The following is a 25,800-nucleotide window of genomic DNA, read 5'->3' on the forward strand; positions in this document are numbered from 1 at the left end:
GTTAATGTTTAGCAAGTACTTATTGAGTCCTAGGCTCCCTGCTCTAGTGCTCTACATAAATGATCTTCTTTACTCAGCAAACATACTCCGCCATGTAAAAGGTGTATTACTTGACTTGTTTTACAGATGAGGAAATTGAAGACCCAGCCAAGGTATGAAATATGGCAAATATCATAGCTTCAAGTGGTAGAGCTCTGAGTCAGACTTGCTTCCTTAATCACTAGGCTATGGTGCTGTTGACTTTTCTCAGCAGCCCTATGGGCCACAGGTTGTCTCACCTTACACCTGAGGAACCTAGGACTCAAGGGGGTTGGTGACTTACCCAAGGCCAACAGCAAAGCTATTAAATGGCAGAGCTGGGATTGAACCTAGGCCCATCTGAATCTTAAATGCAAAGATGTGCTATCCCACAAGGTTTTTTCCCAATGGCTGAACATATCTAGTGCATTAATTCCCTATTCACAACTCTGCCAGCAAGATTTACTTATCCAATATAGTGTAGTAGTCAAGAACACAGACTCTGGAACCAAACTAGCTCTCTGACATTAGGTGGGTTTCTTAACCTCTCTAAGCCTCAGTTTACTTATCTGCAAAATGGAACTAACGGTATACCTAATTTATAAGTTTGTTGTAAGCACTTGGTATAAACCCAGTCTAGAGTTTCTGTTCAATAGCTATTATTGTTTTTCTTCCAGCTTGTTTGAATTTCATCCATTTTATAACTCGTATTTATCATGTGCCATCAGATGACTTTGACTCCTGGCAACCCTATGAATGAGTGACGTCCACAGTGTCCTGTCCTCAGCAGCCCTACTTGGCTTCTGTAGACTCATGCCTGTGGCTTCCTTTACGGAGTCAGTCCATCTCATATTTGGTCATCTTCTGCCATCTCCTTTTCCCAGCATTATCTTCTTTTCCAAAGAATTCTGCCTTCTCATGATGTGCCCAAAGTAGCACAGCCTCGGTTTTATCATCTTTGCCTCCAAGGACAGTTCAGGCTTAATTTGCTCTAGGACCCACTTGTTCATCTCTCTGGCAGTCCAGGGAATCCACAGAGCTCTCCTCCAACACTGTATTTCAAACGAATCAATTATATTCCTGCCAGCCTTCTTCACTGTCCAGCTTTTGCACTTGTACATAGGAATTGGGAATTCGAGGGTGTGGATAATCTTGGCCTTGGTCTCTAATGACACTTCCTTACACTTGATGATCTTTCCTAATTCTTTCATTGCTGCCCTTCCAAGTCTGAGTCTTCTCTTGGTTTCTTGGCTGCAGTGTCCATTTAAATTGATGACTGAACCACGGTAAACAAAACCTTTAACAATTTCAATATCTTCATCATCTATGTCAAAGTTGTGTAGTTCTTCTGTAGTCATGATTTTCGTTCTCTTGATGTTCAAGTGCAGTCCTGCTTTGGAATCTTCTTTCACTTTCATCAGAAGTTGTTTCAAGTCATTGCTGCTTTCTGCCAGGAAGATAGTGTCATCTGCATGTCTTAGATTGTTGATATTTCTTCCACCAATTTTCACTCCTTCATTTGAGTCTAGCCCAGTTTTTCATATGATACATCCACGTACGGATTAAACAGATAGGGAGATAAAATGAATGCTTGTCTGACACATTTGCCTACAGGAAACCATTCTGTCTTTCCATATTCTGTCCTGATTGTGGCTTCTTGCCCTCAATACTAGTTACGCGTTACAGTACAGGTTACTCACTGTATAGCCTTAAGAATCTTCTCCTCTCTCCGGCCCTTAGTTTCCCCATTTGTGAAACAGGAGGTTGTCTCGATATCCTTTGAGTCCCCTTCTAGCTGTCATTCCACTCTTCTCACATATCACAGTCAGGTGCCAAGTGAAGCTACGTGGTGTTGCTTGGCACCTATGGGAATCATAAGGTCTCTGTGAAAATAAACACATGGTTAATGTTAGCAACCAAAGTGCCAGCAGCCCCTAAGTTCTTATGATTGTAATAACTATCATTTGCAGAGTGCTTGCCATGTGCCAACCACTTTTTAGAACATTATATATACATTACCGTATGTAGTTCAAGAATCTGCTCATCCCTTTCCTTTTCTCTTGCTGATGTTGGCAAAATATTTTACCTAAAAATATATCTTGTAAGTAGGGCCGACAGGTTGGACAAGGTATCACGTTAGCTAAAACACATATCGCAGCTAATGTGAGTGATACACGCACACACATATTGAGAGAGAGAGAAAGAAGCTAACGTAATTACCAGGTCAGGACTGCCTGCCCATCCTGCATCTGTCTAGACTGTGAAGACCCAGAACAGGAAGAGCTAACATGTACATATAGAACGACAATGAAATTCCAGGCACAGCTATGAGCACTTAGGACTGCCTCAGCTGCTCCTCATAGTTGCCCCATCATGTTGGTACCATCACTATCGATTTTATAGATAAATATATGAGGCTCAAAGAGATTAAGTAGTTTGCTCTGCTAGGAAGCGGGAACCCTGCCCAGCAGTCTAACTCCAGAGGCTTTATCCTATTAACCACTACTCTTAGAACTTTCTGTACCTTCTGAGCTTAAGCCCCGTTTAAAAAGCAGGAAACCACGCCCAGCTTCCTGAATAGTAACAAAGCCCTGGGATCTTTCCTGGTCCTGAAAAACAGCACAGAGGTGGTGTCCTCAGCAGGAAGCTGAGGTCCTCGGCCCTCGAGGCTCTGGTGATAGAAGCTGCCAGGTGAGGCCGCCCCGTGGATATTCTGACCTCCCGTATGTCACCAGGGAGACACTAACTCAGGGATGACCTCCAGATCTGGAGAGACAGCCCCCTACAGCCTGCTCCAGGCCTCGCTGACCTAGGGTCAGAGTAGAGCTGGTTTACAGCCACTTGGAGCCCCTGCCCTCCTTTCTGAACAAGGAAAACACGAGGCTGGTGGGTAGTGAGGCGGAGCCAGGCTCTGCTCCTGTTCTGCTGCTGTTGGATGTGGGATACCTGCAGGAAGCAGCCAGGCTGCAACCTTGTCAAGCATATGACAGAGACTCCTCAAATGATGACTGGGGCTGTTCTGCAGTAGGCTAAATGGGACGACCAAAAGGGTATCAAAATTGTACTAAGGCTTCTGTAATATTTTATTTGCAGTGGACCATCAAACGGTTAGGTTTTCAGCATTTTGTGCAACAGGAAAGAGCAGATTCATGTTATTCCAAGATTTCCCGTTGCTGACAATGCAGACGATGAAATGTGTTCGGGCCTGTGGGAAGGCCTGCTGGAAGCCCCTGGCTCTCCATGTGCTGGAATGGTGAGCGAGGGACAGTGTGTGAGACGCCTTCAAGCCCCAGTGCCTGTCCCTTCCTCAGTCTCACTGCATTAAGAACAGGGACAGGCTTCTCTTAGACCTAGCCTAGCGACTTAGAAACCTCGAGTCAGCAGATCAGGTTCCCGGCTTGGGTGTGACATAAACAAGCTACATAGCCCTGAGCAAGTTGGCTTTGCTGTGTCTCAGCCTTCCTCTCTATAAGACACAATGTTAAAACTGGGTGGTCTCTAAGACTCCTTCCTCTTTAGAATGCCATGGCAAATAAAAAACTCTCAGCCACTCACTGCGGTTGTTAGTAGTTACTTGTATTATTAACTTTTGAGGCAAAGTAGTTGATCTATTAGATTGTCTTTTCCAAGAAGGCAGATTAGTTTTGCTTTGTTCAAGATTCTATCTCCTGTGTCCGACAGTGCCTGACACAGAGTGGGTGCTTAATAAATGTCAGATGGATGGTAGTTGGGTGGGTCCAATTTCTCTCACAGCATGTCTCATGTGCACCCATCAGAGATGGACTCATTCTCCGTGTACCCTCGCGCACATGAAGTGGGTCCACACTAGTTGCTGGAGACAAACTCCCGAAGCTTGCACAATGGATCGCTTCAGTCATCTAATTTTGTGTCCTCCTTGCTTCCTTTATCACTTGTCAGTCAACGTGTCTTTGCAGTAACAACGTTCTTTCCTATCTCTCAGAATGTTCCAAATTATCGGCCAATCAGTTATCTATTTGCCTAATACGTGCTCAGACCCTCTGACAAGTCCTGTAGGGAAAAAATAAATGAAGAAAAACTGGGCATTGCCATCAAGGAGTCTATGGCTATTGGGGAAAAGAAAAGCTGCCCCCACTTTTCATTCACCTTCAGTTCTTGCCCTGATATTATTCTTTTTTTCTCCATCATGAGCTCCAATCATTTCTCCCAGAGCAGCCTTCAAAACTGTGTTCCACTCTGCCATTCTTTATCCCCTCAAATGCCTGACATTTCTCCATTTTCAGGGAACTTTGACCCCACTAATTCTTACCCACACATCTGCCACAATCCCTCATGTTGCTGAGTTTTGATAGCGAGGGCATCGTTAGGGACCCTGCAGTCGGGAGTAGAGAACTTGTTTCTCTAATTTGTTTCTGTCATGCAGCAAATCAATCACAAGGTCAGCTTAGGAAGTAGGATGTCGAGGCTCACTCAGTGCTCCTCAACTCTCCTGGCCACAGGAATATTTTTCAGAAGTCTTGGCATCTATCTGAGGTATTACTAAAGCAATGAGACTTTTCTTTTTTTCCTTATAAAAATGGTCTTTTTTCCAGAATTTCAGCTCACATTTAAGAGAGAGAAAGGACTTCTATAAAACTGAAATTTGATTTTGAATTTCTACTATGTAAATGGTAATGTGCTTATTTTTGGTTAGTTTTCTCATTAAAACCTTTTGTACATGGTCTCATGCCTTCACTCCTTCGAGGATTCGTGGAAGAGGGTGCATTTGGAGATTGCCCAACAGTTGTGGGCTTTGATCTGGGTTCTGTTCCTCACCAGCCATGTGACATTGGGCAAGTAAATTTCAATGAATGTTTTCTTCATCAGCAGAATGTGGGTTCTTTATTTAAAGGACTCATGTGGTTGTTAGGAAGATTGACTGAGGCAAGGTCTATAAAACTTAATGCTTAGCAGGTTATAGGGGTTCAATAACCTACTGTCTGAATCAAGTTCAACAATTTATTGGTCTCCCGCTGTGTACAAGGTCCTGTTGGGGGATGCAGAAAAAGCTGACCCATTCATTCCCAAAGCAAATATTTGATGCATACTTGAAATGTGATTTCTATTTAATTTCCAAACTTTCAAGTTTCAGCTCAAATATCATCTCTACAGAGAGGCATTCCCTGGCACCATATCTAAAATCAACCCATGGTTATTCACCCTGATGGCAACTTGTATATTTCCTTGATGGTATAACAACGTTTTGTTTGAATGTTTGTTGGCTGTTCCTTTCTCTAAGTTGGGGGAGGCCAAGACTTTGTTTCTTCATTACTAACTCCCCCAGCGCTCTGCCCAGTGCTTGGAAGCAAGTAGACACCCTACCTATTTTTAATTGAATGAATGAATCCTAGCTGCTGGGGTGACACTGAGAAACCACAGACATAGGTCTGCCCTGATCCGATTCACAACCAACTGGGGAAGCATAAGGACCTTTAAGTTAAATTGTTAAAACCCTCTATTTTTGTTAACACTAGCAACTTTCTACCTCAGAGCAAACAACGATAGGTTTTATAAGGTAGGTATAATTGGAGGTGTCAATCCTGAAAGAGGTATTTGGGGTGAGGGAGACGTGGGAAATCTTGGATGGAAGGCAGCATATGAAAGTCCATAACATTTGCAAAGCATTGCCAGAATGGAGCCCCTCTCAGTGTGGCTGGGGCCACTCTGAAGAAGAAAGCCCCATTCTCAGCTGAGAACTGAGTTTTGCTTTCGACATGTTTTGGTTTGCACCACTGCTACTTTCCTACAATCCTGGAAGAATCACATGGTGTGGCTCTCATGGGAGAGAAGAGATGCCATTCACTAGTCAGAAACAAGACCATGAGGAGAAAAAAGAAATATATGCCTCCCCTCCAAAGGGACTTATACTTTTCAGAGAGCATTCCTATACTTTTTTCTATGACATGAGTAATACATGTTCATCATGAATATTCAAGAAAATACAAACAAGCCAAAAAAAAAAAGAAAGTAAATCTCCTTTCCCATCCCATGACGTAGATGACCCTTGGCACATTTTGGTGTATACGCTTCTAATTTATTCTATACATATATCCTGATCATAGAGTACCTAATTATTGATCATGTTTTCTGTACTTTACAGTATGCAATGATCATTTTCTATGCCATTTAATACATTCCACCACATTATTTTTTATAAACATATAATACTTTACCCTACGGAGGCATCACATACCTTAGTACATCTGTAAAGGAGAAAGAAAGAGAAATTTGGGGAAATCATGAAAGGGGTTGCATCTGGGAGTTAAGAACTCAGACGTTGGAGGTGTCCCAGGTTCAAATCCTGGCTCCACCTTCACAAGCGGTAGGACATCCACAAGCCCTGAACCAGTTGCAGCATTGTTTTCCTCATCAGTAAAATAGTAATAGTAGAGGTAGCTGTTCCCTGTGGTGGTTTTAAGGATTAAATAAACTAATATAAGCAAAGTGGTTGGCCCCACAGAATCCAACAAATGTTCATTTATTTTCATGTCTAATGAGGAAATAGAACAAGAAGGAAAAGAGAAAGGAAATGCAAGCAGAGGAAAAGAGAGGAGGTAGAAAAAAAGATTTGAGGGGAGGATCTGACTTGTCTGCAAACTGGAAGTATTCGGTCGTGAGGGCAGGCTAGGAGACAGAGGGCAGCCTCAGGAGGGGCGGTCAATGAGTGCGTGGGAAATGGCAGGTTTTCTGCAAGAGCTGCTGGTCTGTGTATCTGAGCCCTTAACTGCTTTAGGAGAAAACAAAACACAAGACAACCTTCTGTTTCTTGTCTCGGCTGGAAGGCTTCCCGTTGAGAGAGCCTGGTGCTGTGGGGGCTGTTCTCTTCTGCTCCCCCAGGGGGGAGCCCCCTCAAGCACAGAGGTGAGATGTGGAGGCACCAGCTTCCCCACACAGGCTGTTCTTTCTCTCCCACCTCGGCAAAAATGACCTCACCAGTGTCCTACCCCAGAATTCCCAGAATGAATGGGATGCATCATCTCTACCTGCAAAAACTTAGGTTCTGAGCTCACCAGCTGGAGGAAATCCATGTATGCTGTTTTGTGGTGTGGCTAATGTTGTTTTCTGTGTAATTTTTAAATAGCTTTTAATAGCTTTATTGAAGTCTAATTACCGCACAATAAACTGCACATATATAAAACATACAATTTAGGTTGTGCCATACATATACACCTGTGAAACCGTCACCACAACCAATCTAATGCAGCCATAACCCCCAAAGTTCCCTCATGCTCCATCCTGGCTCCTCCCACCACCACCTCTGCTCCCAAAAGCTTTCTGCGTGACTGTGTTTTCAGTTCTTTTTCCGCCTTCTTGTTTTCAATAATTAGACAATTTGATGTTATCCTATCCCCGTGGTTCCTTTTTTCTGAGAGTGCAAATGGAAATGGTTTTATAGCAACTTTTACCACCGGTTTGATTTCCCAGTGGAATTGGAAATAAAGCTCACACGAGACGATTGTCGCACCAAGATGGAAGACAAATCATGGCTTCATTCATTCCACAGAGAGGAGGCTCCTCTGTAGGCAGCTTTGTGTGTGCAGGATAGAACAAGACAAGGTTGCTTGCCTCATGAAGCTCAGATTAGAAAGGGAGACTGACCATATCCAAGCAAACAAATAATCATTTATGAGGAAAGGCAAAAACATGCAGTGACCAAAAAATTATGTTTTTGCTTTCCTTTTAAATGTAAAGCATAAGGAATGGCCTGTCTAAATGGAAGCAGTTAACTAAGGTGATAGCAGGTTCTTTCTTAGCCAAAAGCTTGGGGAAGCCCAGGAATGAGGTTCTAGGCTGGGTAATCAGCAGGTCCCCAGGCCCTGAGGCTGGAAAGAAATTGGAGCCTCAAGGGAGCAGCAGGCCAGCGTAGTTGGAGCCTGAGAGAAAAGGAAACAGGCCTGCAAATACAGCTGGAAGGGTGGGCAGGGGCCAGCTCAGGGTGGTGAAATCCTTGGAAGGAGTTTGGGTTTTATTCTAAATTTAATTTGAAGCCATAGGAAAGTCTCAATCAGAAATAGTGCAATTTGACTGGTTTAAGATCACAGCTTCTCATGAAAGGACACATAAATGACAAAAATGTAAAATTTCTGATTAAAACAAATAATTATGAAAATCATAATGACGAAACTCTCTCTCTACTGTGGCTCCTTTGCTCAGAGAAAAGTAACAAATGACTGTTTTCTATTGAAGAGTGCCGTCTGCCATGCACAACTCCAAGCGTTTTGCCTCTCTTCCTGGTTTACCTCTACAAAACATGTATTATTCCTATTTTACAGAGGAGAAAATTGACTCAGAGGTTAAATAATTTTCCCAAGTTTGCAAAACTTCGAGAGTAACCTACCTAAGTAAATTAACAGGGCCAAAGGAAATGTCTCTTTCTATCAAAACTCATCTGGAACTTTTTGCTGCAAGGGCACATTTAAACCTGTTCCCTGGGCTCCGTGGAGGTTAATGGCTTTTAGAAAGAAAATAGGTCAGACATTGAAAGGAAGAGGTAATGGAGGAAATCCCTGGGGGTGAAGAACACACGCTGGGGAGACTCTGAGGCAAGGGCCAGAGTGTCCACGATGGTCACCCAGAGGAGCATAAGCTTATTCAGCCACCTGGCAAAGTAACATGAGAGGCAAGTCCCAGAAACTGGACAGTTCTGGCAACATGGAATGTTTGGCAAAGAGGATCAAGTCTCAGTAACTACACAAAGGTAGGCATCTCTTCTTCATACACAAGAGGCCTCAAAATGTTAACATAAAATTACTATATGGCCCAGCAATTCCACTCATCGGTATTTACCCCAAAAAGCTAAAAACATGTATTCAAAATAAAAGAAACTTGTAAACTTATGGTCATAGCAGCTCATCACAACCCCAAAAAAGTGAAAAGAACCCAAATATCCATCAAATGATGAAAGGGTAGATAGCAAGTGACATATCTATACAATGGAATGTTATTCAGACATAAAATGAAATAAATTTCTGATACATGCTACAATGTAAAGGTAAATGTTGAAAACAGGTAAACCTTGAAAATACTAAGTGAAAGAAGTCAGACACAAAAGGTCACGTATTGTGTGATTCCACTTACATTAAATATCCGTAATAGGCAAATCCTTGGAGAGAGAAAACAGATTCGAGGTTGCCAGGGGCTTGAGGAGAGATGGGAAGGGAAGGGACTGCTTAATAAGTATGGGTTTTCCCTTTGGAGTGAGGAAAATGTTAGAACTAGATAAAGGTGATGGTTGCACAACGTTGTGAATGTACTAAGTGTCACTATTTGTACACTCTAAAATGGCTAAGTTTATGTTATGGGAATTTCACCTCAATAAAAAAAAAATTCAATAGAGTCATGGAGAGCACCCAAAATGCCCAGTTGAGGAGACCGTAACAGTCTATAAGGAGAATCTCTAGATAATCTTTGTTCGTTCCATATATATCTAACACCTGTTATGTTGGGTATTAGGATGAGCCAAGTAATATCTGGTCTCTGCCTTCATGGAGTTTATGTTCTAGTGGAGGAAACAGGGATTAATCAGACCCACAAATATGTAAATTATGAATGTGATGAGTGCTCTAAAGGAGAAGCTCCATGGGGCCAGGAGGTGGTCAGTGAAGTCTTTCCTGATAAAGTGACAATTCAGGAACCTTCTGAAGGAATTTACTAGGGGAAGGGAAAGCTGTTTTAAGTGGAAAGGGAATAGGCTGAGGGAACAACATGTGCAAAGGCCCAGTGGCAGGAGATCTCATGGTAGAGGTCAGGATCTGAAAGAAAGCTTATGTTGCTGGGTTGTAAATGTGAGAAGATGTCCTATACAACGTGAGCCTAGAGGGGCAGCATGGAACCTGGAGAGGCCCAGATCATACACAGCCCTGTCAGTCACATTTAGGATTTTGGTCCTAGTCCTTAGAAGAGTAAAAAACAGCCCCCAAACACACACCCTGTGTCTCTCCATTCCCTGCCCTGCATTTCCTGTCCTCTGAGCTCTTACCATCCCTGACCTGTCTTTGTTTCCTCTCTGGCTCCCCCCACTTCTATGTAAGCTCCCTAAGGGTAGGGACTGTGTGTTCACTGATGTGTCCCCAGGGCACAGCACCAACGAGGTGCTCAAAGCTTGTTGAATCAGTTCATGGGTTTCCTCTTTGAAAACACCACTCACACTGCAGTGTGAAGACTGAATTGGTTTGGGGCAAGAGGAGAGGCAGGGCAGCCAGCAGTTCGGTTCTGCAGTGGAAGGAAGTTACCTCTCCTGAGAAACCCTGTGTGCTGCACTGCCTGTGGTGGGCAGCAGCTTGTTCCTCTGCAAAAAGCAGGTCTTATCTTGAAGAGTAAGACCTCTTCTCAACTGAGTGCTCTGGCCCCTTGATTCAGACTGCCCTCACAAGAGGTTAAAGAGTCAGAGGTCAAAGAGTAGGAGAATGTCCGTTCAGTGAGGAATGTCGAGAGGCTGGAGTTGGCTGGCAGGGCAGTGTGGTTGTTGAGAGAGCACTGGCTAGGTGTTCTGAATTCTACCCCAGCCCTCTGTCATCTCACTGTGTGACCTTAAGGTCTCTCCACCTCTCTGGTTCTCCATCATATGAAGGAAATAAATGATGAACTTGGTCTCGATAATTTATCCCTACCCTATTTTTTCCCACAGAAGATTTTGTCTACTATTGTGATAATAGTAACTTATGTTTGTTTATTTGAGAGTGTGACAAAGTTTACTGTTACGAGTGTTATAACAAACCATACTGCAAATCAGTGACAATTTTAATAGGATTCATGTTTCATTAATCCCAGTAACACATACATCTCAAAAACATTACAGATGTGTACACAACATCTGATATTTATTCCATCTAGAGAGAGTGTTGAGTGCTCATGGATTTGTACACCCCTGACACCCATCCCATGGCCTCATGAATTAGGAACCATTGGAATAGAAAACTTTGGAGATCATAATCCTAGGAACAGAGAAAAAGCTGATTGTGGAAGGGAAAACAGGATGGCTTCACAGCCTGCACTGAGATTGAGCAGCTTACTTCTGCCTCCTCCCCTCTGCTTCCTGATTCCAGACAGGTGATGATACCTAGCACCCCATCCTCCCAGGAGAGAGGTCCTCCCAGGAGAAAGGTCCTCCTGATTCAAGAAGCAGATTGCCCCATCCCCTGGTCAGATGAAACATTCTTTCCTCAGCGTGCAGACCCTAGTCTGGCTTCTAGAATGGCTCACAAAGGAGTAAAGTTCAAAGAAGCTGCCTGGGCGTTGAGAGAATTCTGATGGCTACTGAATGAAGTTTATCACAAGCAAAACTTCCAGATCTTTGAAGCAGAGAGGCTCAAGTCTGGAAATTGGTGTTGCCCCCTCTCTTGGCCTCTGCTACGTGTATGTTTTTCTAACAGATTCCTTTGTCAGAGGCACTGGTTTTCCTTTCCCCAAGCTCATTAATTTCCCAGCATTAATACACTTCCCTTATCCTCTAATTAGGCACCGCTTCTCACATATTTATGGTGGTGAATGCCCATGAGGCAAGATTTCCCCTGGATGTATGCAGAGGCCAGTCCACGCTTATGATCTGTGCTCCAAATGCGTGCACGGGCAGTGCAGGAGCCGCTTATCAAGTGTGATTCACAAGTCACTCCTTCGCCCAGAGACTTGCATTCAATATATTAAACAAATATTTGAGCAACTACTCCCTTCCAGGTGCTATTCTAGATGCCTGGGATTTTTGCAGAGAACAAAAGACAAAAATCTCTGGCTCCCAGCAGAAATAAATTTGATGACAGGTTAGCGATTAATAAATGCCTTGTAGGTAAAAGAACAGAGTGGGGTAATACAGGCTAGGTGTGCCCGAACGTGGCAAGGGGTGTGGTGTGTTTGTAAGCAGGGTGTTGAGAAGTTGACCCTTCACAGGAACTTGCATCAGAAAAGAGTTAGCTGTGCAGCTATCTGGGGTAAGAGCAACCCAGACCACAAGGACAGCGAGTGAAAGACCCTAAGGAGGGAGCGTGACCGGTATGTCCAAAGAATAGTAAGGAGGTCCATGTGACTGAAGCTACAGGAGCAAGGCGGACAGAGTGAGGCTGAGGTCAAAGTCGTGGGGGCAGACTGTATGAGACCTTGGGGGTGCTCTGTAAAGACCTGAGCTCTTACTCTCAGTGAAGTGGGGCCAATGCCAAGTTTTGATCAGGGGAGCAATGAGATCTCACTTGTTTTTTATTCATTATTTGATTATATTTCTATTCATCTAATAGTTTTAATACCAATTGAAAATTTGTGCCTGAATCAATTATATTAGAGCGTGCAAATGCTTTTTTCTAATTCTGTCACTCATTCTACTCTTATCACCTGACATTCCTTTGTGAAGTAGAGCTTTCTTTCATCAACTCTGGGTATTTGATTCCCAGGAATACATTTCCTATTGGAAAATAAAACTAAATACTAAGATTGGTCTATGTTCTTTGATGGTAAATTTTCAAGGAAAGCTTTTTTTTTTTTTAATAGCCACCTCAAATAGAGACAAATGTGCCTCTGCTTTAGAAGGGCTCTCCTACTTTCTCCTTCTTACATTGTCCTTTCTTATTACTGGGGAGGAAATTCCATCAGGGAGCCATTCCTTGAGTCGGCTGTCATCTTTTGGAGTCTCCTTTCGGTGGTGCACCCATGATACCTGGAAGGAAAAAGATGGCCATGGAGGAAAGGGCATCAGGAACTCTTCCCTTGATTTGTTGGAGGGATGAGCTGATTCTTGTGTCCAGATCCTAAAGAGCAGCTACGATAGTGCCATGTCCTTGTTCCACAGCCTTCATTATTTAGTTAAATCCAAATGGCCTCACCAGGTTTTTAAGGCTCTGTAAAATCTGCGTCCAGATGATCTTTCACTCCTTAATTCTTTTCCTGTCCCCTGCACACACACACACACACACACACACACACACACACACACACAATGCACCCCTACATTCTGGATATAGCCCCTCTAAACTACCCAGTACCCCAATATATGGTCTATCCCATTTCAAGATTTTGTCTGTGGTTAATTTTCCCTGGGACGTCCTTCTCCAGAATTATCTATACCTGTTTCATCCTTCAAAGACTCCACCACGTACTCCTTCCCTTATCCCCACCCTAAGCACCCCCCAAAGCTGACATCTGATTCCTCTTTCCCTGTGCAACCACATCGCTTTGCCTTATCTCTCTCTCACTTTGTTTCTCATGTTCTCAGTTGTATAAAAATTACCTGTGTTCATGGCTATCTCAGCCACGGGTTTACAATGTCTTGAGAAGTGAGGCTGTTGCTCTGATTTTTTAAATTCCTCCCAGTGGCTAAAAGTGGCATTTGGTTCAAGGTAAGTGCCCAAACACTCATGGAAAAGAATTTATACAGCGGCTGTAGTAATTTTCAAATTTCTGCTTTCATTCATACATTCAACCAATACATAGTGAGAACTATTGTGTCTCAAACAATGGGTACTGTGGAGAATCCAAAAGTGAGTCAAGAAGTAGATCCTGCTTCTGGGAGATTCCAATTTAGAAGGAGAGAGAGAACATGTACCTAAATTACCGTATTACAAAGTCAGAAGTGTTCAAAGCTGGAGAGTCAAGAACAATAGATTAAATTCACTCTGGTTTTCCTCTTTGCTCTGCCACAATATAAACAGCCTATGAATCATCCCATCAACTAGGATGAAAACAACTTTCACAAGTCCTCTAGGGATTTTCTCTTGTCCCTGGAAGAGCTTTCAGTGTCGTGCTGATGCCCCTCCTGAGCAGAGAACAAAGACATGTCATGTTTTTCTCTCTCTTGTTAATTCAGGCTGGGTTCCCACTCAAATGGGATTTTATAACTTTCCTTTCCACCGACAACCAGGACTTTCATTTTCATGATTCCTTTACATTTGGAACCAATACAGTTAATCCTGAGGTTTAACCAAGGTGATCATAAGCTCCAGCTTCCTCTGACTTGCCTAAAAAGTCATTTCTGGGTCCATTGTCTCCTTGGGGTTATCAGCCAGTCATGCAAACACATCTGGAGAGAAGACAAACACTCACTAAGGAACTGCTTTTTCTCTAATTTCCTGCTGGTTTAGACTTCATGTTCCCCATCTGGGCCATGCAGGGTGCTACCTTCCTTGTTAGAACTGCAGTGTACTCGTTGCATCAACCCTCCTCATTAAAACAGCAGAGCTGAGCACAATCAGAGCTTTGCAATTCCCCCTCTCAGCTCATCTCTTTTCTCTGTTTACTTATTCATTCACTTATGTATTCATTTGTTCAACAAATACTGATTAATCACCTCCCTTTTTATATACTCTGCCTATTCCCAAAAGGATCAGAGGTGGCTTGTGGGATCAAACATAATGCAAAACAGGGAAGCTTGGGATAAAAACAGAAAGGAAGGAGGAGGCGTTGTCACCAGCTCCAAGGGGGTTGGAATTTGGCCCTGGATCTAGTCCAGCAAAAGAGAGATTTGTCGAATTTCTACCATTTTGCTTTCTCCCCAACGAAAACATGCAAATTTGTGTGCAGAGTGTATAACTTTTCCTGCATCTAAATACATTTATTGAGCATCCAGTGGAATGCTTTGTTCTCGTATGCAAATGCCTTTAGAATAAATGAAAGAATGAATTCACTGCCTCCCAAATTTTAGTCATTTGCATGCTATCGTTCAAATTTTTGCTTAATTACATGACTTACTTATTGTGTAGTTTTTTAAAAATTGACTTTAAAATATATTTTTAAAAAATACTTGACTCTTCCATAAATGGGATTCTATGTCCCTTGCCATAGCTAGAAAGTAATCATAAAATAAATATAATTTAAAAATAACATTGCATTCCATGTAAACAATGGCACCTACTTAAAACTCTGAGTTACAGCTTCTTCCTTTGTGCTGCAAGAGAGATTAGGATGTGTTAAGGATTTAAATTATACAAGTACCACAGTGAGATAGCCAATTCTTTCAATTATATCAATACAAAAAGAAACTAAGAAAGAAAAATCTCATTATAGATATCAGTATGATATTACTACTTTTAAGTAGCATCCTATATTATCTCACACTGCCCCAAACCTTTTTACGTATCATCCCCCCACCTTTGGAAACGTTCATCAATTAATGGAAGCTGAAATTTGTGGGACAGAGTTTCTCTCCTACCTGGAAGATATGAAAGCTCTTAGATCTTACCGCATTGGGTTCATTTCAACAAGTGCAACACCAAGCCATCCTCTCCTGCACCCTTTGTTACCAGCAAAGAATTGTTGCAATATGGTTAGCCCCAGTACAGAATGTGTGTGTCTCTGTGAGGAGTTCATAGTCCAGATGAGATTTTGGAAGACTTGCTTGGGTGGAGGAGCAGTGAATTATGCTTATTTAACATTATTAGGTTGCTTACAAACAGTATGCTGGACAGCAAGTGCACTACTCGTAAATTTGGAAAGTCTTAAAAATTCAAGAATGTTTCCATTCACTTATTGGATGTCCTAGTTTCAAGGTGCTAAGATTTGGATCTTAATTTCTTCTTCTCGTACTCTAATGTACTCATCTACTTTCTTTCATATCAGTGATACACATCAATAAGCAGAATTATCTTTGGGGGACAGAGATCCTGTAAGAGGTGCCAGTGACATTCAATATGTATACCAGCAATGGCACCTGATTTTAGTGGGCATCCAGTTTGGTGTTGTTTGTCTGCCTTGACAGATCAGATAGTCTACTCTACTAATTCAGAACCACCACTTTCTCTTCTCTCTTGCTGTGGGCTCAATTATGTCTCCCCAAATTCCTATATGGGTCCTAACCTCAGTACCTAAGAATGTGGCCTCATTTGGAAATAAAGTCTTGAAGATGTAATTAGTTAAGATGAGGTCATACCAAAGTACATGGGCTCCTAATCCCATATGACTAGTGTCACTTATAAAAAGGAGAAATGTGCACATAGAGACATGCGCAGAGGGAGAATGTCATGTGAACATGAGGGCAGGAATTAAGATGATGTGTCTATCAGCCAACACAAACCTAAGACTGCCAACAAAACACCAGACACTAGGAGGGAGGCATGGACCAGATTCTCTCTCTCAGCCCTGAGACAGAACCAGCCCTGCCAACACCTTAATCTAGTACCACTAGCCTCCAGAACTATGAGACAATAAATTTCTGTTGTTTAAGCCACCGAGTTCATGGTATTTTGTTACAGCAACCCTAGCAAAGTAGTACATCTCTCTCCACCATTTCCACTGCAAGAGGGAAGTGTTGGAAACTTGGTACCACTCTACTTTCTAAAAACTGCCGCTCCTTACTCAAAGAACAAACCTCATCACTATCATTCAATATACCACATGTACGAACATACACTTGACTCAGAAGTCTTCTTCCTTTTCAAGAAAAAAAAGGGACTCTTTTATTAAAGAACTTGCTATTGATTTGGGTATATTCATTTAGCTGATTGGTTAATGAAAATGTTTACCTAGTTTCAGGGAACAAGAAAAAGCTTTATCTGTCATTTTTCATATGCTGAAATTTTCTGATAAAGCCTCAACGGAAAAGTAGTACTAATTACTTAAATGACATTTAGTTTACCGATCATTGTACTATATAAACTCTACTGATCCAACATAGGAAAGTAGCCACAGCTACTCTAACTTTTAATACGCTTAATGTAAAGGGCATGGGGGTTTTGTTAGTATTTTTTTTAATCCTTTAATATATGGTCTCCTGTTTTGGTTTTTGTGTGTATTTGTTTTGATAATATGGAAAGTTTACACATGTTCTAGTAATTAGTTTAAGTATAATATTAGTAACTATTAATCCTCTACTTCTTTAAATGGTATCTATCAACTTTCTGTTACAAGCAATGATGAAACTAGTGTATTTTCTCGTCTCCTCTTTTTCTAACACCTAATTTCAGTTTCCAGTATTACCTTTGCTAGTGTTTCCTTTCGTTCTGTTATACATCTAGTGCTCGATCCATCATTCTCAGCTGTAAAATGTAAGAAAATCACTATATTTATAACACCTGCCCTCAATTATCCTTCTCCTCCCAACTTTTGCCAAAGTTAATAAAATGTAGATGCTGCTCTGAAATCATTATCCCTGCATGACATTTAGTCTCAGTCATATAGTCAAATAGATTCAGTCCTCACCACAAGGCTTTTTGCTGTAATCTTTATAATCATATGTGGATGGACTGAAGTTTTTCCTCCAATAGGTTTTTCAATAAAGAGTCTTGGGAACAATATTCCTTAAGTTCTTGCACGTTCAAAAATGCAGTTGATAGTTTAGGTAGAAGGTTCTGAGGCAAGATTTTCTATCCCTGAGAATTTTATAAGCAATGTTGCCTGTCCTCCGGCATTTACTGAAGCTATTTCCCCACCCTATCCAGGACTGGAGGTGGTTCCCTTTGGCTGCCCAATTGGTTCCCTCTGTATCATTGATATCTGGTAACTTCACCAGGGTATGACATCGTGTTGGCCATTCAGTGTCACTTCTTTCCCAGAATATAGAGTGCCCTTTCAAACTATACATTCAAGGTCATTATGTCTGAAAATTTTTCTTTAATTATAATTCTTAATATTTGCTTTAGTTGCCTATTTCCATTTTCTTCATCAGGGGCTCCCATTATACACATGTTGGATAACCCCATCTGTCTTTGATATCACTAATTTCCCTCACTGAGCCTTTGGAACTCGCTTTTCCCACCCCTGTAGTCTGTGGTTTACTGTATTTATAGCAGTTTTTGTTCTCCCTTGTGTTGCTTCTCATTTCAGATTCATGTTTGCATTGATTTCAGTTTTATCTTCCATTTCTCTCCTTAGACCAGCCAGCTCTATTATTTGTTTTCCTTCTGTATTCTTCCCACACTTCTTTAGTCTTCAGAATTCTGACTTGATCTTAGATTTTAGTGATGATCGCTTCATGAGGTGGTTTTGTTGTGTTATGCACACAGTGAAAACTTGGTCACAATTTTATCTTCTCCATGGCAATTTTTTCTGTTGAATGTTCACTATTTTTCACTTGTTTTTCCTGGTTCATTCCCCATTTGATCTTCATAGTATCTATCTACAAAAGTGACAATTTTTATGATGTTTCCTTTGTGATTACTCATCTTTAAATAAGATTCCTTGTTTCTAAGCCAGTTATTTGCAAGAGGTTTTTATGAAAGCGATACTAGGGGGAATTTTAAATGGAGGGTTTTGTAAGATTTTTCAGACTTTTCCTTCCCCAACTGAAAGAAATCAGCAATTATAGGACTATTTTCTGTGCCACAGGCATTTTTCCTTGAAATTAGGCTTTTGTATGATTTTTATATTTAGTCCTACTCCCGCAGCTTCCCTTGACCAAACAGAGAGTGGGGGTGAGAGGATAAATGTTAGTAGCCTAGGAGATGAATTGTATTATCCAATTCTCATGTGATGGGAAAAAATGAGAGCTGTTAGATGTGGCACCTGAGTTTACAGGTGGGTTGGGTAGAGCACAGTAATAATGACAACTGTCATTGAGAATTTATTATGCCAGATATGTATACACACACACACACAAGATATAGATGTAGACATAGATAGACAGAAGGAATTTATAATGATCATGTAAAGTAGATATTATTTTGCTTATTTTTCAGAAGAAGAAGCTAAAGCTAAGAGATTAAGTAGCTTTCCAAGGTCAAACAACCAGGAAATGGTGGCAGAGGTGAAATTAGAACCAGGTCTGTGTGAATCAATTCCAATGCATGCTCACAACCTCACTGACTCCCCAGTGGTTGATACAGAATTAACCCTTAGAGGAATTACTCAGCTTCCCTGTTTAAATAATGCAATTAAATAATCGTAGACTGGGTATGTACCAATATGTCTCTGGCTTCGTCCACTATTGAGCTCTAAATCTTGAGGAATCCAAAGGCATGCCTAATGTGTAATCTCAATGAATCCTAGTCACCACTAATTTGCTGGTCTTCCCAAAGCTTAGGGTACTATCATGTAGTTGGATTTTTCGAGAGGAGGAAAACTATTCTCTGTATATTCTCTATATGGTAATCCAACCTCTGACTTCCCAATCACAGATATAGTTATGCCTTTTTTTGTAAGTGAGAAAAAAATTTAAGACACTGTTTTCATTTTGGAATATGAACTTGTTTCTGATAATATATGTTCATATGCCTTAGAAATGAGGTTCTTGTTGGAAAATATGCAGAAGTTTTTTGTTTGTTTTTGTCTTAAGAAAATCACAAAATTCACAGCAGTGGTTTCAGCAAGTGAAATGTTGAGTGCAGGTGGGGAAATTGAGTAAAGCCTCATTGTAAACCCTGTGATGATGTTTTCCTGTAAATTTAAATGAAACAGAAAGAGTAAGTGGGATGAAGTGGACTGTAGATAATAACCAACTATTCAACATGTTCAAGTTGATTGGAATCCAGAAGAATTTGGGCACAAAGATCAAAAAGGCACTGAATATTTGTGCAAAATTAGCCACTACTCCACCCCAGATGTGGTAGTGATTTGGCAGCTTTTTTTGATGATGAAAGGTTATTGTTTTTGTACAGAAGTTTCGTCGGGCAGGCCAGGCATGTCTGTGAAAACCAGGATTAATCTTCCTCTAGCCTTGTAAGGTTGAGATGCTCTGCATTTGGTTGGTTTTCACAGCTCTTAGGGATATCACCCCTTAGCTCTGTTAAATGGCATGTGTGTGCTGAAATATGATGCCAAAGCCATTAAGTGTACTTGAGAACCTCTAATATGAGGAATAATATTACCATATACCTTGAGTTTTAAGATGTCATCAATTATACACATCATTGTAAATTAAATAGTAGCATCAGGGATTTAAAATATCTCATTCAAGGTACATATCAAGTGTAAAATGCACCACAATTTCAGAAACAGTAGTACGTGAAAAAGTGAGAACATATGGTAATATGACCTTTGATCTCACAAAACATATTTGAATGGATTGTTCCCACAGAATTTCCCAGGAAAAAAATGGCTACCAAGGATAGCGGAATATTAATCACTGCTGAGGTTGATGGAAAATCAAACATGGGCCTGTCATCCCATAATCTTCGGCCCAATTAAAAATTAGTTACAATTTAGAATTGTGGGGAGGGCCACTTACGGATCTACAGCTGAGGAACCACTATCTGATGTTACTGGTGTAATTGCAAAGATAAGATTTGTACCCTGCACAGGTATCAAAAGCCAAGGTAGACCCTAGATATCAGAAACAAGATTGTCAAATCAACATGATAGACAGATGACAAAGTAAAAGAGACAACAAGTGGAAGAGACAATGAAGTGACAGCAAGAAATGGGAGCTACTGACTATTGAGGAGTGGTAGAAAGAAGAAAACTCTGGAGATGTTTGACAAGATTTTTTTTTTCCACTGGAAAAGATTCACCCTGAACTAGCATCTGTTGCCAATCTTCCTTTTATTTTTTCCTTTTTCCCTCCCCAAAGCCCCAGTACATAGCTGTATATTCTAGTTGTAAGTCCTTGTAGTGCTATGTGAGCTACCGCCACAGCATGGCTACTGACAGACGAGTGGTCTGATTCTGTGCCCAGGAACCAAAGCCAGGCCACTAAAGCAGAGCACCAAACTTTAACCACTAGGCCGTAAAGGCTGGTTTGACAAGATTTTGGAAGTCTTTCCCCAAGGCTATTTGGGTATAAAAGTGTTCCTAGCAAACACGTGGTGCCTGAGCCCTTCTTCCTGTTGAGGCACAATCTGAGATACTCTCTCATCTGATACTTTTGCCTCTACCATGGTCTTCGGGAAAGGCATCAGGGAAACATCCTGCTGTATGAATCAAATACTTGAATCTATTAAAAAGGTCACATTGCAGTACCCAGAGCCTGCTGCTCTTGGACCAAAGTCCCAAGAGACACTTTATATACCACTGTCTATGGTCATGGATTAAATGATGCTCCTGCTCCATTTCTGGCCAAACCTCGACATCAAAGATAACATCTAACCGTGGGTGCCAGAGTTATCAGAAAGTCCATCCTCCATTACCTTTTTCTCGCTTATCTTTCATAATTGAAGCATATTAAAAGGTAATAGAAATAAGGCATAGGCTTATTTGGGCTCTTGTGAGAGCAAGCAAATAAGAATTTGGGATTTATGGGTCTTAGACACACCTATACAAAAGGAGAGCTTGAGAAGTCTTAAAACATTTTAAGAGGGGTTCTCACCCCAATCCATGTACCTGTGGTAACTGTGTGGGGGTCTACTGCCAACTTACGTAGAACAATCCACTTTGGTTTAAAAGGGTTGGAGGAGAGAAGGAAGTTCCTCCCTTCAGTCTATCCATGGACAAGTATTTACCCTTTACTGTAAGCTCAGGATGATGATATAAAGAATATACTGAAGTAAGGTATAATTCCTGCAGAAAAATTACTTACATTTCAGTCGGAGAGAATAATGCAACAGCTTACGTGGCAAGCAGCCTGTAATTAGGAGTTAAATTGTCTTTGTGATTACAAAGAATACGAAAGAAGTGAATCAGTGAGAATCAAGAAATTTGGGAAGGCTTCTTGGAGAAAATGTAAAAGATAGCTATCTCCAGCAGTAAAAATCAGCATTCAGTTCTACAAACATATGTGTGTTGCCCATGATGTGCTAGGAGCTGTAGTAGGTGCTATTTATGTTCTTTTTTTTATTTCATTGCCCACACATAAATTAGTTTGACTGTCATAACGATGGTTAACCTTTATTTAGAGCTCAAAGAGTATCATGCACTCTATGTGCATTATCTATGAATTAGGTGATGATGGTGTTCCCCCATTACAAGTGAGGTCATTAAAGCTTAAAGAGATGAAGGAACTTGCCTAAAGTCACACAGCTAGTAAGAAGTCGGGATTTCAACCCAGACCTATTTAACTTAAAAGCCCCAGCACCTAACCATGACCATACACTACCTCTTCAGCCTCCTCTGAAATTACACACATGACAATTTCTTAATTAAGAATTTGTGCTGCATTTAAGTCTTTGATTTTCCTCAAAAGTGACGTTGTAGAAAATTTATTTTGCCAGATTCCACAGTATCTTCAGCTATATCATTCAATTCTCAAATCCGTATTAGACAAAGTTCAAGTGAGTTGGAATTAAAAAGAAAATCAGAATAATTCATACCCCACCACAGTGTTAGGAGAGTGGGAAACATTTGCTGTGAAATCACAAGGAGCAATGGTAGGTTATTTGGGGAACTGTGGCATTTAAAAACTCGAACATTGAAAACCAAGAATATGAAACAGTTTATAACAGTTTCTTTTAATTGAGACTTCATGACATAAATGACACTGACAGTCTCTGGTGATAAAGGTGATGACAGTGGCCTTGGCACAAATCAAGCTAACAATTCTATATGGAATATATGTGCAAAGGAAGGGAACGAGCATTCATTAAATGCCAGACTCTGTTCTAAGAATATATAATATTTTTTGTTTTGAGTATATATGAAAGGAATTATCCTGATGTAAACCATAGTGAATCAATCTTTTCTTCCATCTCCAGAAATGAAATTTTCCTTTATCTTTCTCATTACAGATATCAACACAAATTATTTAGAATAAGAAAAGCAACACCGTTTCCAGAGTTGGTATTCCTGCATTTGGTAAGTTTCTATTCTTAGGTATTTCCTTCCATGAGGCTGCATCTTAGAATCTGATTATAATATATATTTGTTGGTGGTGCCTATTTAGAATCCCTGACCTCCTTCTGATTAGATAACCCCTTTTCTTGCGAATAATACTTTCCATGAGGTTAAAAGAAATGACCTTGCCACAGAGTATGTACGTGAGCTGGTGAATCAGAGTAGCCATCCCTGTGGCAACGGTGATTGGTCCAGGGATGAGCACTCAATTTAAAGTGAAACAATCAGGGGCTTTCCCAGGACTTTAGCAAAAAAATAAAATGTGTCCAGAAAGACTTTCTATTGAGGCTTCTAGACTGAGTCAGTATGTGCGTCTGGAGTTTCCCAAAGGCCGTCTGGCCTACCACATGGAGAAAGCCAGTCTAAAACACACAAGAGAGCTGATAACATTGTTGGAGGCCTTGGGTCTCTGGACATTCCAGTTCTGTGAGCCAATGAATTCCCCTTTGGGCTTAAGTAGTTTGGGTTGGGCAGAAAAACGTCAGGTAGAAATACAGTGCTTATGGTGACCTCACTGAGACAGTATGAAGTGGCAGAAGTACACTGGATTGGAATTAGAGGGGCCAGCCTGGTGGCGCAGCAGTTAAGTGTGCACATTCCACTTCAGGTGGCCCGGGGTTCACCGGTTTGGATCCCAGATGTGGACATGGCACCACTTGGCAAGCCATGCTGTGGTAGGCATCCCACATATAAAGTAAAGGAAGATGGGCATGGATATTAGCTCAGGGCCAGTCTTCCTCAGCAAAAAGAGGAGGATTGGCAGCAGATGTTAGCTCAGGGTTGATCTTCCTCAAAAAAAAAAAAAAAAAAAACTGGAGTTAGAAAATAGTCTTGATGGTGACGTTGACTTGTGACTTCAAGCAAACTTCCTCATCTTCCGGAGTCTGTCTCCCTTATCAGTGATATGCTAAGATAGAATCATAAAATCCTAGGCCCTATTTTTGTCTTCCATTTTTATTCCAAGTTCCATTGCTTTAACTTTATTAATTCATAGTTATCTCTCACCTAGAAGTCATAGGGAAAGGTAAGTCACACACACTGCTTACTAGCACGTCTACATAGGCAAGGCTTTTATTTCTAGATGAAGGCCACATCTCTCTGTTCCCAGGTCTCACTCCACCTGTCCCAAGCAGCTACCTTGCAAATACATGTTGTAGACAGCCACAGGGCCTGCATAACAATGCACATTAGGCTCTGAGAAAATCCATCCCTCCCACCTTGAAAATCAACTTAACTACTTGTATTCAATAAATAGAAAATCATGTACAAAGACTACTATGCGATATCTCTTATTTAATGTCTTTTTTCTTTATACTCCTTTAAGACCTGTTCCAGCCAATGATTTCTGCACAAATGCACAATGAAAACTTCTAAATCTTTTGAAAAGGGGATTCACACCATTACACTCAAACATAATAGACCCTGAGACTAGAAATTCCACTTTAAACTAGCAGCGATATCATAATTCTGCTGAATATTCTGTATTATTTGTCATTTACCTCCTGAACCAAGTCAAAAGTATTACATATGGTGAATGGAACATCTCTTAAATTTAATTGTGTACAGAGTATTAAAATTTTACAATTTTGGAAAGACCTGAAATTCATCCTATTGATGTTCTCCTGTGGAGCAAGCTGCTCAGGAAGAGTCCCGGTTCTGCGTGTGTTCTGTGATAAAGATCAAGCCTCATACTAAGGCCAAAAGCTTGTTTCAAATTGAAAAGATGTCCCTATAACTTATACAAACATAAACAAGACCAGTGCTATAGTTAGGCAAGTGAGTTCTCCTAGTTGGCTCCTGTTACAATTACTTGTTATCAATTGAATTTACTTCCAGTGTACCCAGATATTAACAGATGTGTGTCATTGAGTGTGAATAGCTACCATTTGTAAGTTCTGTAGATACTTCTATATCCAGCTTTACATAACTCTAATGAGATCCTAGACATACTCGGAAATATTTGCGTGACTTGTATATAGTTTTTTTTTTAATCCTAGACAGGCACCTCCTTAGCTATTGAGTTGTCTAGGGACCTCTAGTCAATTTGCCAGCTAAGCAAAGAGAACGTGGAAGACTAATAGTTATGTCAGGGAGTTGGACATTCTCTAAAACCTACAACTTTCAACTTCTAAAATCCTCCCCTAAAACTGATCAATGACATACTTAAATTAAATATGCTCACAGAATTTTATAGTTTCCCTTTTACCAATTATACTTAAGGAGAGACTTTTTGCTCCTGTTCCGAATAAACCACCAATGTCAAATATATGTGATGATCCAGTGGAAGGAGCACTTGGCTAGGATGTCCCTTACCTCTATCGCTTCTTTGTGTTTGGACTATTGAGATAAACTCCTAACTGATTGCTCTGGATTAGGTACTTTCCCTCAATGATTTATTCTAACATTAAATGTATTTTCCAAAGTGACAGCTGCCCCCAATCATTATTCCAGTTAAAAACTTTCCATTGGCTGCTTGTTGCCTCTAGGATTAACAATGATAGTGGTAGTAACACTAATACTTATGAGGGCCAACGCTTATTGGATTCACTCTTTTCTAGGCACTATGTGAGGTACTTTACATACATTTTCTCATTTAATTTTCACGGTAACTTTCCAAAAGTTCATGGTTGTGGAAACTGAGGCTCAACAAGGTTAGGTAATTTATCCAAGATCACAGAGCTAGTATGTGATGGAACTAGGATGTAAACTCAGATCTACCTGACTAAACATCAGACTATTAGCCATGACACTATTCTGCCTCTTCTTCCTAATGAAACACAGCTTCCAGCCAGTCTCTCATAAGATGGAAACTCTTCATTTGTTCTCTTGATAAATCTCTTGATACTCTTTGACACACCCTCTTCTCCTGCTCAGTTTTTTTTGTTGTCTTTAAAAAGTCATGTTCCATCTTTCAATTCTTTAGTTTTCCTTTTCTCCTGACTTTTCCGCTTTTGCTCTTCCTTTTCACCTTCATGTGCTATACCCTTTCTCTGCATCTTCAGTCAGTCGTTCAATGAACAGGTCGTTATTGTTAAGTACCTGCTGATCGGTCATTATCCCTGTCTTTCATAAACTCACCGACTAGTGAGGACAGTAGGTATGGGGGTGGGATCTATTCCATAATAGTGATAGCTGAAAAAGATGAAAGTGGCC

At 40.9% G+C, this 25,800-nt stretch overlaps 1 protein-coding gene across 4 annotated transcripts in view; it reads left to right on the plus strand.

The window, feature by feature from the left end:
• Window positions 1-25,800, plus strand: part of ATP10B (ATPase phospholipid transporting 10B (putative)) — a 286,627-nt gene that overhangs the window by 20,341 nt on the left and 240,486 nt on the right. For all 4 annotated transcript variants that reach the window (XM_044777708.2, XM_044777711.2, XM_070517124.1 and 1 more), the window contains exon 2: window positions 22,542-22,608. The gene's annotated coding sequence lies outside the window, so the exon portion shown is untranslated. The remainder of the gene's footprint in view (window positions 1-22,541; window positions 22,609-25,800) is intronic.

The sequence above is a fragment of the Equus asinus genome, chromosome 9 (genome assembly GCF_041296235.1).
Source record: "Equus asinus isolate D_3611 breed Donkey chromosome 9, EquAss-T2T_v2, whole genome shotgun sequence".
NCBI classification, from domain to species: domain Eukaryota; kingdom Metazoa; phylum Chordata; class Mammalia; order Perissodactyla; family Equidae; genus Equus; species Equus asinus.